The sequence below is a fragment of the Hylobates moloch genome, unplaced genomic scaffold (assembly GCF_009828535.3).
Source record: "Hylobates moloch isolate HMO894 unplaced genomic scaffold, HMol_V3 SCAFFOLD_25, whole genome shotgun sequence".
NCBI lineage: Eukaryota > Metazoa > Chordata > Mammalia > Primates > Hylobatidae > Hylobates > Hylobates moloch.
The window spans coordinates 531928-537985 of NW_026652300.1; positions in this window are offsets into that span (position 1 = coordinate 531928).

Genomic DNA, 6058 nt, shown 5'->3' on the forward strand with positions numbered 1-6058 from the left:
TACCCCAGTGGACACAGAGCTCTGGACCTTAAATTTTTTTTAATTTATTATTTTTAAAAATTAATTTTAATGAGATATAATTTATATATAATATAACAATAATTTTAAATGTAGACTTTGATATGTTTTGACAGATGTATGCAGTCTTGTAATCTCCACTATAATCATGAGGTAAAATATTTCCATCATCACAAAAATGTTCTATTATACCCCTTTGCAGTCAATCCCTTCCCCATAACATCAGTTCCTGACCTGCTTTCTGACATTGTATCAGTTACGTCTTTTCTAGAGCTTCATCTAAATTGTCCCATATGATATGTACTTGAATCTGAATTCTTTCACTTACCATAATGTTTTTGAGATTCATCCATGTTGCTTTATCAGTAGTTCATTTCTGTTTCTTGCTAAGTAGCATACCATAAGGTGTTTATCCATGTATCAGAAAAGTTGTTTCCAATATGTGGCTATTATGAAAAAAACAAATGGTTATGACTATTTGTGCATCTTTTTAAAACATTTTTCACTTCCATTGGGTGAAATAATAGGAATGAAACTGTTGAGAAATCTAGTAAACATATGTTTAACTTTATGAGAAACTAACAAACTGTTTCCCAGAGGGAAACAAACTCTTTCCATTCCCAAAAGCAGTGTAGGAAAGTTCCAGTTGCCACATATTCTAACCAACACTTGCTATAGTCAGTCTTTTCCTTTTCCTCCTTCAACTTTTATTTTAAATTCAGGGTGCAAGCGCAGATTTGTTACATAGGTAAATGTGGTCGATGGTGGTTTGCTGCACAGATCATCCCATTAACTAGATATTAAGTGTATCATCCATTAGCTATTCTTCCTAATAGAGGTGGGCACCACTGAGTGCCAGTTAGGCATGACAAAGTCTGGTCATAGTACTAATTTTCCAGGATTGCCCAACTCCCTCTGAGTGGCACTGGCACCAAACTTCTAAACAAGCCCCCTAGTTATCTGGCAATGGTTCTTAGCCACCGGTGGAAAAGAATGGCCTCCTTCCCTGTGGAAATGGGGCACATCTTCCTGCAGGAGCTCTACCCGACCATCTCATATAGAGGAATGTATACATAGCGCAGCTCTACCTGATCTCCTAGGAGCTCTGCCTGACCACCTCATAGGAATATGTACACAGTGCAGCATCCACTGCCAAGCCTGGATGTTTCTCTCTACCTGAGTATTTTACAGCATACTGGGAGTTCTTCACATCCTCACCACACCCATGACCCTACTCTAAGTGTACAGAGTATGGAACTAGAGCATGTCCTGCTGCCTCAGGACCATGGCTGTGACTCAGAAGTGGTGAGCTGGGATCTGTGCTCAGCTCTTGAATAGGGGAGGAGCTCACACTCTCAGAAAACTGAAAAGGCCTCATCATACAGGTTTATGGGCTGAAATGGGACCTAGGCATTCATCCCTTCACAGGGCTGTTCCAGTAAGGGCATGGCCTATTTCCTTGTGTCTCCCCTCAAGGGAGCCCAAAAGCTCTAACAACAATGATTTTTTTAAAAAAATGGGCACAGTCTCAATGATTGGATGTGGCTCCATAAGCAGAGCTAGAGAGGGGATCACCTCTCTTTCTTTTTACCTCAGAACACAGCTGCAAATATAAACAAAAATAAACCATGTGGTGGTGAAAGAGCCTATCTCTTTCCCATTGTAAAGAGCCTATCTCCTCCACATTGTTTTCTAGTGCCATATGCTAAATTGCTGCCCAAATTACAACATCAAAAATCACATCACTGATTTTCCACTCTGAAAAACCCAGGGCAAGAATTCAACAATGAAGGCCCCGTGTGGGACCTTAGCCTTCTTAAAATTTTCAGAAATGAATCCAATAAACTGTACTCAATTTATATTGTAGTTAAAGGAATATCAGCCTTCCTCAGTGAGAAAAAAATCAGTACAATAACTCTAGCAATTCAAAAAGGCAGGGTGTCCTCTTTTGTTCAAATGAGCGGACTAGCTCCCCAGCAGGATTTATAACCAGTCTGAATTATCTGAAATCACAGATATGAAATTAAGAATCTAGAAGACAAAGGGTCTCATGGAGCTAGAGGAGAAAGATGAAACTCAATCCAAGAAAGCCAAGCAACACAAGGGAGCCAAGCAATCCAGTAAAATGATTCAAGAGCTGACAGACAAAATATTTATTTTAAGAAAGACCCAAACTGAACTTCTTGAGGTGAAAACTTTACAAAAATTTTATAATACAATCAGGAATATTAACAGTAGAATAGACCAAGCAGAAGAAACAATTTCAGATCTTAAGGGTTGTTCAAGTCAACTCAGGGAGAAAAAAATAAACAAAAATAATTAATTTAAATGAAAAAATTTGAAAGAAATATACGATTATTTAAGGAGACTAAATCTGTGATTCATTGGTATTTCTGAGAGAGGAGAGAGAATATGCAGCTGGAAAATATATTTGAGAATACAGTGCATGAAAGTTTTCCTTATCTTGCTAGAGAGATCAACATGCAAATCCAAAAAATGTGGAATAAACTAGCCATATACTATACAAGACTACTACCTCTAAGACACATAGTCATCTGATTCACCAAGGTCAATGCAAAAGAAAAAATCTTAATGGCAGCTAGAGAGAGTGAGCAGATCACTCACAAAGGGGATCCTATCAGGGTATCAGCAGACCTCTCAGCAGAAACCCTAAAGCAGAAAGAGATCGAGGGCCTATTTTCAGTGTCCTTAAAGAAAGAAATTTTAATCAAGAATTTCACATTCTGCTAAGCTAAATTTCGTAACTATAGGAGAAGTAAAATTCTCAGGTAAAAATGATGAAGGAATACTTTTTAAATAGAACAGCCTTATAAGAGGTCCTTACGGGAGTGCTAAACATGGATTTGAAAGAATGACGCCTGCTACTATAAAAGCATACTTCAGCACATGACCCAAATGCAGGATAAAGCCAAGATAGCCAAATAGGAACAGCTCCGGCCTACAGCTCCCAACGTGAGCGACACAGAAGGCGGGTGATTTCTGCATTTCCTTTTGAGGTACCAGGTTCATCTCACTAGGGAGTACCAAACAGTGGATGCAGGACAGTCAGTGCAGTGCACTGTGCACAAGCTGAAGCAGGACGAGGCATTGCCTCACTCGGGAAGCACAAGGGGTCAGGAAGTTCCCTTTCCTAGTCAAAGAAAGGAGTAACAGACGGCACCTGGAAAATTGGGTCAGTCTCACCCTAAATCTGTGTTTTTCCAAAAGGCTTGGAAAACGGCACACCAGGAGCTTGTGTCCTGCACCTGGCTTGAAGGGTCCTATGCCCACAGAATCTCACTGATTGCTAGCACAGCAGTCTGAGATCAAACTGCAAGGTGGCAGAGAGGCTGGGGGAGGGGTGCCCACCATTGCCCAGGCTTGCTTAGGTAAACAAAGCAGCCAGGAAGCATGAAGTGGGTGGAGCCCACCACTGCTCAAGGAGGCCTGCTTGCCTCTGTAGGCTCCAGCTCTGGGGGCAGGGCACAGACAAACAAAAATTCAGCAGGAATCTCTGCAGGCTTAAATGTCCCTATCAGACAGCTTTGAAGAGAGTAGTGGTTCTCCCAGCACCCAACTGGAGATCTGAGAATGGACAGACTGCCTCCTAAAGTGGATCCCTGACCCCTGAGCAGCCTAACTGGGAGGCATCCCCCAGTAAGGACAGACAGACACCTCACTCGGCCAGGTACTCCTCTGAGACAAAACTTTCAGGAGAACTATCAGACGGCTGAATTTGTGGTCTCATGAAAATCCGCTCTTCTGCAGCCACCGCTGCTGACACCCAGCCAAACAGAGTGTGGAATGCACCTCTAGTAAACTCCAACAGACCTGCAGCTGAGGGTCCTGTCTGGTAGAAGGAAAACTAACAAACAGAAAGGACATCCACACCAAATACCCATCTGTACATCACCACCATCAAAGACCAAAAAGTAGATAAAACCACAAAAATGGGGAAAAAACAGAACATAAAAACTGGAAACTCTAAAAAGTAGAGCACCTCTCCTCCTCCAAAGGAATGCAATTCCTCACCAGAAACGGAACAAAGCTGGACGGAGAGTGACTTTGATGAGTTGAGAGAAGAAGGCTTCAGACGATCAAACTACTCCAAGCTACCAGAGGAAATTCAAAACAATAGTGAAGAAGTTAAAAACTTTGAAAAAAAATTAGATGAATGGATAACTAGAATAACCAATGGAGAGAAGGGCTTAAAGGAGGTGATGGAGCTAAAGCCAACTTTCGAGAACTACGTGAAGATTGCAGCAGCCTCGGTAGCCGATGCAACCAACTGGAAGAAAGAGTATCAGTGATGGAAGATGAAATGAATGAAATGAAGTGAGAAGGGAAGTTTAGAGAAAAAAGAATAAAAAGAAATAAACAAATCCTACAAAGAATTTGGGACTATGTGAAAAGACCAAACCTACGTCGGATTGGTGTACATAAAAATGATGGGAAGAATGGAACCAAGTTGGAAAACACTCTGCAAGATATTATCCAGGACAACTTCCCCAATCTAGCAAGGCAGGCCAACATTCAGATTCAGGAAATACAGAGAATGCCACAAGATACTCATTGAGAAGAGCAACTCCAAGACACATAATTGTCAGATTCATCAAAGTTGAAATGAAGGAAAAAATCTTAAGGGCAGCCAGAGAGAAAGCTCGGGTTACCCACAAAAGGAAGCCCATCAGACTAACAGCTGATCTCTCAGCAGAAACTCTACAAGCCAGAAGAGAGTGGGGAACAATATTCAACATTCTTAAAGAAAAGAATTTTCAACTCAGAATTTCATAACCAGCCAAACCAAGCTTCATAAGTGAAGGACAAATAAAATATTTTACAGACAAGCAAATGCTGAGAGATTTTGTCACTACCAGTCCTGCCCTAAAAGAGCTCCTGAAGGAAGCACTAAACATGGAAAGGAACAACCCATACTAGCCACTGGAAAAACATGCCAAATTGTAAAGACCATCGAGGCTAGGAAGAAACTGCATCAACTAATGAACAAAATAACCAACTAACATCATAATGACAGGATCACACATAACAATTCACACTTAACAATATTAACTTTAAATGTAACTGGGCTAAATGCTCCAATTAAAAGACACGGACTGGCAAACTGGATAAGGAGTCAAGACCCATCAGGGTGCTGTATTCAGAAAACCCATCTCACATGCAGAGACACACATAGACTCAAAATAAAGGGATGGAGGAAGATCTATCAAGCGAATGGAAAACAAAAAAAGGCAGAGTTTGCAATCTTTGTCTCTGATAAAATAGACTTTAAACCAACAAAGATCAAAAGAGACAAAGAAGGCCATTACATAATGGTAAAGGGATCAATTCAACAAGAAGAGCTAACTATCCTAAATATATATGCACCCAACACAGGAGCACCCAGATTCATAAAGCAAGTCCTGAGTGATCTACAAAGGGACTTAAACTCCCACACAATAGTAAGGGGAGATTTTAACACCCCATTGTCAACATTAGACAGATCAATGAGACACAAAGTTAACAAAGATATCCAGGAATTGAACTCAGCTCTGCACAAATGGACCTAATAGACATCTACAGAACTCTCCACCCCAAATCAACAGAATATATATTTTTTTCAGCACCACACCTTACCTATTCCAAAATTGACCACATAGTTGGAAGTAAAGCTCTCCTCAACAAATGTAAAAGAACAGAAATTATAACAAACTGTCTCTCAGACCACAGTGCAATCAAACTAGAACTCAGGATTAAGAAACTCACTCAAAACCACTCAACTACATGGAAACTGAACAACCTGCTCCTGAATGACTACTGCGTACATAATGAAATGAAGGCAGAAATAAAGATGTTCTTTGAAACCAGTGAGAACAAAGACACAACATACCAGAATCTCTGGGACACATTCATAGCAGTGTGTAGAGGGAAATTTATAGCACTAAATGCCTACAAGAGAAAGCAGGAAAGATCCAAAATTGACACCCTAACATCACAATTAAAAGAACTAGAAAAGCAAGAGCAAACACATTCAAAAGCTAGC